Source organism: Quercus suber, unplaced genomic scaffold (genome assembly GCF_002906115.3).
Source record: "Quercus suber isolate HL8 unplaced genomic scaffold, Cork oak 2.0 scaffold_52, whole genome shotgun sequence".
Taxonomy (NCBI): Eukaryota; Viridiplantae; Streptophyta; class Magnoliopsida; order Fagales; family Fagaceae; genus Quercus; species Quercus suber.
Genome location: NW_027069517.1, coordinates 1,543,189 through 1,552,079, shown reverse-complemented (window position 1 = coordinate 1,552,079; position 8,891 = coordinate 1,543,189). Strand labels below are relative to the sequence as shown.

Here is an 8,891-nt window from a genome sequence, read left to right as displayed (position 1 = left end):
ATATATATATATATATATATATATCTGTTCTACTTTCAAGCAAAAAAAAAAAAAAAAAAAAAAAAACCAAAACAAATTTGAACTAAAATCTGAAGAAAAAAAAAATGTAACAGAGCCCACAGCAAGCCAAGCCCACAAGAAGCCCAGCTCGCTCACGGCAAGCCCACGGATTCTCAACCAAAAAAAAAAAAAACCAGTACAGAGCATCACGTCGCTGGCAGAGAGTTGAAACCCATCACGTCACTGGCAATGGCAGAGAAATCAAACCCCAATACTAAAGCACATCAAACTCCAGCAAACCAAAACGCAAAACAGAGGTGTTTATCAAAAAAAAAAAAAAACCCCAATACACAAACCAAAACCAAAACCCCAGGTCCCCAGCAAACCAAACCCAATAACCCACGGTCACGTCGCCGTCGTCATCGCTGCAGCTCGCTCGTCGTCGTCGTTGCTTGCCCGGTCGCCACTCATCGCAGATCGCAAAACGTAGATTGGAGATCGAAGATCGCAGAGTTCTCTGCCTCTGCTCTGGTGCTCGATGCGACGGTGCTCCCTCCGGCCCTCCCTCAAGGTATTTCTCACTTTTTCTCTCTGACTCTCTCAGTCTCTCTCTCTCTTTATCTCATTGAAAATTTGAAACCCACTTTTTCGCAGATCGTAGCGGTCAGTGCCTCATTGGAGATCGCAGATCGTGCTGCCTCTGCTCCAGTGCAGCGGTGCTCGTTGGCAGTTGCTCCCTCCGCTCCAGCCTCCGGCAGTCCGGCCCTCCCTCAAGGTTTTTTTCTCTAACTCTCTCACAGTCTCTCTCTCTTTTATCTCACTGAAGGAAAAAAAATGAAATGAATATTTATGAAGAGTCTCTTTATTCTTTATCTAAGCCTATCTGATGATTCTGATCTCACATCTCGATAAGTGTCTCTCTCTCTTTTGAATTGTGACTCTCTGATTGGCTGGTTTTACTTTTTGCCTGTTTTAGTGTTTTTGCCTTTTTAAATTTGGCATTATCTTATCCCTTTTTGTTGTTGGTCAGTGACTTAGTGGGTTGGTGTTTGGTGAAATATTAATTGTCATTTAGTATAACGTGTGTTATGATTTGTGATTGCATTGCGAAATTTTCTGATTGCAACTAGCTATTGTGATTGGGCGCATTTTGTGCTTGTCGTTGGCTATTGAGTGGGGGGGGGGGGGTAGATGGGCTATGGGCACATGGGCCGGGTGCAGCATAATAATTAAAGCAATGTAATTAAATTAACCAATATATAATAAAAGCTATATAATTAAAGCTATTGTGAAAATTAAATTAAAGCTAAACAATAATAATTAAAGCTATATAATTAAATTAACAATATATTATACAAGCTATATAATTAAAGCTATAGTGAAAATTAAATTAAAGCTAAACAATAATAATTAAAGTTATATAATTAAATTAACCAATATATTATAAAAGACAAATTAATTAAATTATTTTTGTTTTTGTTTGAGGGTTATTATTAATTAAAGTTGTATTAAAAATGGGCTGACTGTTTAAATTATAGTGAAAATTTTGTTTTTTTCTTGAGTATGAATAACATTCACATAACTAAGTAAAAATTTCTAATTAAATTTTTTTTTTAACATTCTTTTCAGGTTAATTTTTGAGTCATATTCTTAAAGCTAAAAAAATTATGAGCAAACGAAAAACAATTGATGCATTCTTTAAGAAAAAAGATGCTAGCGATTCAGAAATTAGGACATTTGTGGCTGTAGAAACAAATCTTAATACTTCAATACCTGATGAACACCCTCCAAATGTCCAAAACTTCAATTTGAAGAGATAGATCGTGATCCAGGATCACGTAAACAAATATGTGAATTTCCTATCAACCAACAAGATGAAATCCGACAAGCTTATCTCAAAGAAGGTCCATATCAACCTAAAAATATAGACTATCCATACAATGATGATACTCATCGTCGTCGATTTCAACCTTCATGGTTTGGTTCACATAAGGATTGGTTGGAATACTCACCTTCAATGGATGCGATATATTGTCTACCTTGCTACCTTTTTAGTAAGAAACCAATAGGTCGTCCCGGATCAGATGTATTCATTTCACGAGGTTTTAATAATTGGAAAAAGGTGAAAGATGGAATGAATTGTCCTTTAATTCGTCATGAACGGAAAGACCAAACTCCCCACATAAAATTGCTATGAAATGTTGCGAGGATTTAAAGAATCATTCACGGCATATTGACAAGCTGATTGAGAAACAAAATGTCAAAAGAATTAGAGAATAATCGGTGTGGCTCAAAACCTCAGTAGAGTGTGCTCGATGGCTAGCATTCCAAGCTTGTGCTTTTAGAGGTCATGATGAAAGCTTTGATTCAAAAATAGAGGTAATTTTATTGAATTGATAAAATTCACATCAACTTTCAATGACAAAGTAGCTAGTTGTCTTAGAAAATGCACCAGGAAATGCCAAATATACATCACCCACAATTCAAAAGGAGATTTGCATATTCTTGCTAGTAATGTGCAAATGCTATTCGTGAAAAATTGGGGATGCAAAATTTTGCATTCTTGTTGATGAAGCTCAGGATGAGTCGAAGAGAAGAGCAAATGGCCATCATTTTGAGGTTTGTTGATAAAGAAGGTTTCATTAAAGAGCGTTTCTTTCATGTTGTGCATGTTAGAGACACTACGCATTGATCTTTAAAGAATGAGATATGTGCTGTCCATTTCTCATTACAACCTCCACATTGAAAATATTCGAGGTCAAGGATATGATGGGGCTAGTAACATGCGTGGTGAAGGAATGGATTACAAGCTCTTTTTCTTAAAGAGTGCCCATATGCTATTATGTACACTGTATGGCTCATAGGTTGCAATTAGCCTAGTATACAGCATCTAGAGAAGTAAAAGATGTTCATCAGTTCTTTGATCATTTGGTTAATATTATCAATATTGTTGTTGGTTCTAGTAAGCGTAATGATGAATTGCAACATGCTCAAGCAGAACAGTTGAGAATATGATTGCTTCTAATGAAATTGAGACTGGAAGAGGTGCAAACCAGATTGGTACTTTGCAACGAGCTGGAGATACTAGGTGGGATCTCATTTTCAATCTATTTTGTAGTTTAATTAACATGTTGATGTATATATATATATTTTAATTTAAGGTGTTCCTAATTTTTGATTGGGGGTTGGGAAAATGGTTAAGAAATGGGTAGGGGGGCCCATTAATTTTTTCTTCCTAGTCTAATGTGAAAATTTTTTTTTTTTTTTTTACAGGGGCCTCGGCCCCCTCAAGCCACTATGTGGCTCCGCCCCTCGTTGTCGAATCAATCATTGTTTTGATGAGAGGCTTGAGTTCTTCTGGACATTGTTTATGTCAAGGGATGTTCTTGCCAAAGACATTCTTAGGAACCCTTCACCCTTGACATATAACTTTCACAATACCATCAAGCCAGCTATTTTACCGTATGAAGATATAACGCGTGTAAGTAGATACAGGACAGGGACCCAAAATGATGAGGGCATTGAGGAAAGGCATTTGCCGACCAGGTGCTCTTTGTTTGGGCCCTGAAATCTAATGTCATTCTCCTTTTTGTGAGTTCTTTGCATGCAGTGGCCTTGTACCATTGTAGTTTTGTTGTTTAAATTATCTGTTTTAATGCATATCACAGGCAGAAAACTCTCTCTGATACTTGCATGTACACATGAGACATGTTACCATAATTCAATATAGTCTTTACTATAATATGTCTTAAGAATGAGTGCTACAAAAGGTCTATCATTCTTTTTGTTTTTGTTCCTAGGCATTTTAAATTGTCTATTTGTCTTGCTCATAACCTTGCTCACTTGTCTATTTTTTTGTAAGTGGGATGATTCCATCACCATCTCTCCTCTCCCTATCTAGGTTTTTATATATATATATTTTTAAAGAAGAGTAGCTAATGAAGATAGTATCTTTAGGAATATTCCTGATTGAAGAAGAGGTCTAATGATTTTATATTTAAAGCAGTTTGTTTATTTCTGTTTGATTGATTCTTCTAAAACAGAGAGAGAGAGAAAAAAAAAATATTTAAATGATAGTTAGTGAGGTAGAATTGTTTGCTTTACAAATCCTGGCCGTTGCTTTTGGGATTTTGTTCTCATTTTTATCTGTGCATGTCTTGTTATCACATTCAATATATATTTTCTAATGATATCATGCCCTAGTCGATCCTATTTTGCAAGGAAGCACCCATGAAAATGTTTTCTAGTTCCCTTGGAAGTAAATTAGACTAGGAATTCTCTAAAAATAAATTTATTTGAACCTGGATCCTTGAAGATTTAATTCTATGCAATGAAGGATAATTGTTCTTTTAATTGTTTGGTTAAAGTCTTATAAAATAAATTGAAACTTAAATTGATTATTGTACTCTCTACAGCCACAAGATGTTATAATCTAAAGTACACCTGCCTCTCCTTCCCTCTCTCTCTCTCCCATACTATTCTTATCTTATGAAAGATATCACATGAATGAAATCCAAGCACTACCGGGTTAGTTATCTCAAAGAACCACCATATTTTCCCTTTGACGAGGAAGGCAATGCTAGGGTAATTTTGTCTGAGATGGGAACCCCTGATGCAAGTATGAATTGCTTCATTTCTAGGCTCTAATTTGTTTGGCTGAACCACCATGTGAGCAAATGTATAAAAACACTGCAGGAATTATTGTTCATACAGATGGTTTATGACACAGTTGGAATACAAAACAAAAGAAATAGGTAGGATATTTTTATGAAGGTACATCATATCATGGTAAAAATTTAATACCAAGTATATGTTTTGCTCGTTTATTTCAATTTGTGATGAGCTATGTGCATGTTAAAGTATGTTGTTTATCTAGAGCTAGAAGAGTTTATAATAATATTAGAAGTATGTACTATGTGATATAATCAGACATCAATCTAAAAACTATAACCATATAAACAAGAACCAACTATATATCGTTTGTTGTTTGAGTGAAGTTTGGAGTTTGGCATATAACAAGACCCAACTGTGCAGGGGGATTCACTCATAACAGTTCCCTTCCTTATTTTATAGAGTCGTTGACTCTGTACATAAATTTGTTCTTTTGTATTCTCTAGACTCCTCTGCCCATTTTACATGGAGTAGTCTTTTTGCAACAAAAAGGACTATATGGTTATCATTTCAATGCAAAAAACATATTCTAGTAGTTAAGAGTCAGAAATGTGCCATCCCGTTGAGGTGCCTACTGTGTAGTTCTATGGGTCATACACAATATACCTTATTTATTTACAATTACATTACTCTGCTTGGGCTGCTTTTTGGTGTATGATACCTGTTTTAGAGACTTGTTTAATTAGATTTTCCCAAACCAATCAGAAAATAAACCATAGACAAATTATCAAAAAATATATTTTTGACGAGAATTATTGCCGTGTTTTATGTACGTGACTGCATGTCATTATTATACAAAAATCTCTGATTTTCTTCACAAGAGAATGCAGAAACCGTGAAAGAATCTGCAAACCATTTAGGAATTTTCTCTTAGGAAATGATCGTATGGGAACTTGAAGCTTCTGGTCAATTTTCTCACCCCTTTGCTTTTAAATGTTAATGTATGATCTGCAGCTAGAACATGTGTTGAAGTATTCAGGGCATAGATACTTTGGTTTATGTGTATTTTGTGTTTCCATCTGATTTCCTTGTACCCACTCAAACTTGTGAGTTTAGTGCCACAAATCTTCAAGAGGTTCCTTAGACTTAGAGTACCGAAGTTCTAGTGTTGGTGATGGGGTTCGTTCAAAAAGAAAGTTCTATAAAATAATTCTAGAGTTATAAGACCTCTACACTGGGAAGGCAAAATGGGATGTTTTCAGATGTTACAATTGAGAGTCTACATTTGCAAAGATTTTGTAAGTAGAATATTTTTCATTCTTTTTTTGTAGTGAATATTCTACGGAGTTAGATCCCTCGGAGTATTTTTCTACTTTATCATCAAATCTGTGTGAGTTTTCATTGTTTTATAGTGCTTATTGTTACTAACAGATTTGGTGTTATTTTTTGTGTTTGAATTAACTATTTGTACTATTTATTGGAATAAATCACAACCTAGTCATTCAATCAGCGGCCAAAGTAATTCATATAAATATATGATATGGTGGGATATTACAGGTGTACATTAATAGGATTTGAGATCTTACATGCCAAAATATATGATACTGACAGTAAATAAAATTTCCAAGGTTTTCATCATACTAAATTGGTTATGTATTTTTCAAGAAAGTCAAAATATTAGCAAAATAAAAAAATTCAGAAAAAAAATCTAAGTAATTGGCATTATCCCTTGTGTGTGTGTTTGTTTCTCAAAAAAAAAAAAAAAAAAAAATGAAGAAAAAAATTCGAATCATGACCCTAAGTTGAATTAAACTACACCATAAGATGAATTGAGTTTATCCCTTGTGTGTGTGTTTGTTTCTCAAAAAAAAAAAAAAAAAAAAATGAAGAAAAAAATTCGAATCATGACCCTAAGTTGAATTAAACTACACCATAAGATGAATTGAGTTCCTTGAATTTTTGTGAAGCCACTCTCTAATTTCTTTTGTGTTTGAAGCCTTAAAAGTTTAAATGAAAATAAAAACACAAGATCCACTTTTATTTGAACACTAGAATAATGTAGCATAAAAATTAACATCTATAAAGTTCAAACTTACACGGCATTTTTGATACATTCCCTTCCCATAAAGGCTTTTATTTGCACATAAACACACATTACAGTAATAGAACCAATCAATGTACATGAGGACAACTCCACCAGAAGAGAAAGGAAACAGTCCATTGATAATTTCAGCAACGGATATTAACCTAGCATTATCAAAGAGATTTAATCTCTTTCAATAGTTTCATGCTCCTGCAGTTCACAAAAAAGTTCGTTAGTTCACCATTCCATACTGTGATAAAATCAAAAACAATAACTATTGCATGGATCATTGGTAAAAGAGAACGGAAAAAAAAAAATTACAAGAAGGTGACAAATTCTATCTAGCTTTTGATTATGAATGAGAAATGAAAATCTAATTGTGCAATTAGCTAGGATCATCTAACTGAAATTAATACAAAGGTAAACATAAAATTTGCATGCTTTATGTTTTAAAGAAGTTTTTGCAAACTAACTGAAGAAAATAAACAAAAGGAAAAGCTAATGGATGTTCTAGGAGTATTAGTCTAGTAAATATTTTTAGAAACATTTAATGGAAAAAGAAAAAAATAACTGACTTCTTTTTACAGATTTTATATTTCTCACAAACGTGGTATTAAAAATTTCTTATTAACAAATACTCTAAGAGCATCTGTTAATAGGATCCATAAACGAAATGACTAGGATACACTACTTAGGATAGTCTTGTAATTAAAATTAAATACCTTTGACTTGATATCTACTTGGTCTACCTTTGAGGTTCCCCAAACCAACAAAAGTATTTTTTATCAATTGCAGTTCCTTAAGGACTTCTTCCATGCTTATTCTCTCTTTTGGGGATTCCATTGAACATAAAATTCCAATGTTAAAGATTGAGAGTAAGAACTTTTGCATGTTAGCATCAATTTTCTTAGACTCCTCATTGTTATCAGCTTCTTCTACTTCAATTTCGTTGGCATTGTCATCATTGTCATCTACTTTTTCTTTTGCAATTATTGTTACAGTTGTTTCTCCCATTTCTGTAGCTTCTCTTGGTAAAAGCAATGGGTCAACAATTTGAACAAGTCTTTTTGGTAGTGCCATTTGAACAAAGTTATGGAGATTCAAACCATCTCTAAACATATCATTAGTGGGCCTCCTTCTAGTGAACATTTCCAACACAAGAACTCCATAGCTATGTACATCCCCCTCAGTTGATGCTTCACCACCAATGCCATACTCTACAACTCATGAAATATAAGGGAATTTAGCAATTCTCCATATATAATGAAAATATGGATTTAAGGTCTAGAAAAGGTAACGCCAAGAAAATGAAATGAATATATATTAAAAATATTATATGACATATGTTACTACTTCCAAAATGGAAGGAAGGCTTTCGTAACTTTACCAAGAGAATTTTGATTAAGGTAATATATGTGTAACAAAGAATATATGAAACTTAGTCAAAGGACTGCAACCATCAGCAAATCAACTTTGGCTTTTCTCAAAGTTTAAGTCATATTTAAATCTTATTTTTGCTTTAAAATTTTCAATTTCATGAAAAATACAAAATTAATTTGAAAGTTCAAAAAGGGTATAAAACACTTTTGAACGTTTAGACCCCAAATAACAAAAATACCAATTCAAGCTTTATATCAAACAATTTATGTGCGGAATATGATAACAAGCTTATAACTGAATTGATAGAACAATCTAAGCCAAATATAAACACATCCACAGCAGTAAATATAAGGCAAAGGTAAAGAGAAAGAAGAAGCAAACACACGGACAACACACGATGTGTTATCGAAGAGGAAACTGAAGTCTTCGGCGTAAAACCTCTCCGCCGCCCTCCAAGCGGTCAAATAATCCACTAAAGAATGTAGTTGGGATACATGAACAGCAGAAGACCCTCCAAGCCTAATCTACCCAAGTACCTAAGCCCTCCAAGCTTCTTGCTCCAACGAGGTTACGCCGAACCTATTTCTTCTCTAGCTTCCCGGATTCCGCTACTTGACCATAGCATCAACCAATGTATATTGGTTCCTTTCCAAACTGCTTCCCAAAGCACCAAATGGACCTTCTCACAGACGTGGGTGTGGTGAGACAAGAGTTTGGTAAATGCGTCTGTGAGAAGGTCCATTTGGTGCTTTGGGAAGCAGTTTGGAAAGGAACCAATATACATTGGTTGATGCTATGGTCAAGTAGCGGAATCCGG

The 8,891-nt window shown here is 34.2% G+C and overlaps 1 pseudogene; it reads right to left on the bottom strand.

Moving 5' to 3' along the window:
* Positions 1–6,896: 6,896 nt before the first annotated feature.
* The window catches only part of LOC111997874 (probable LRR receptor-like serine/threonine-protein kinase At3g47570), an 18,309-nt pseudogene continuing 16,314 nt past the window's right edge, over positions 6,897–8,891 (bottom strand).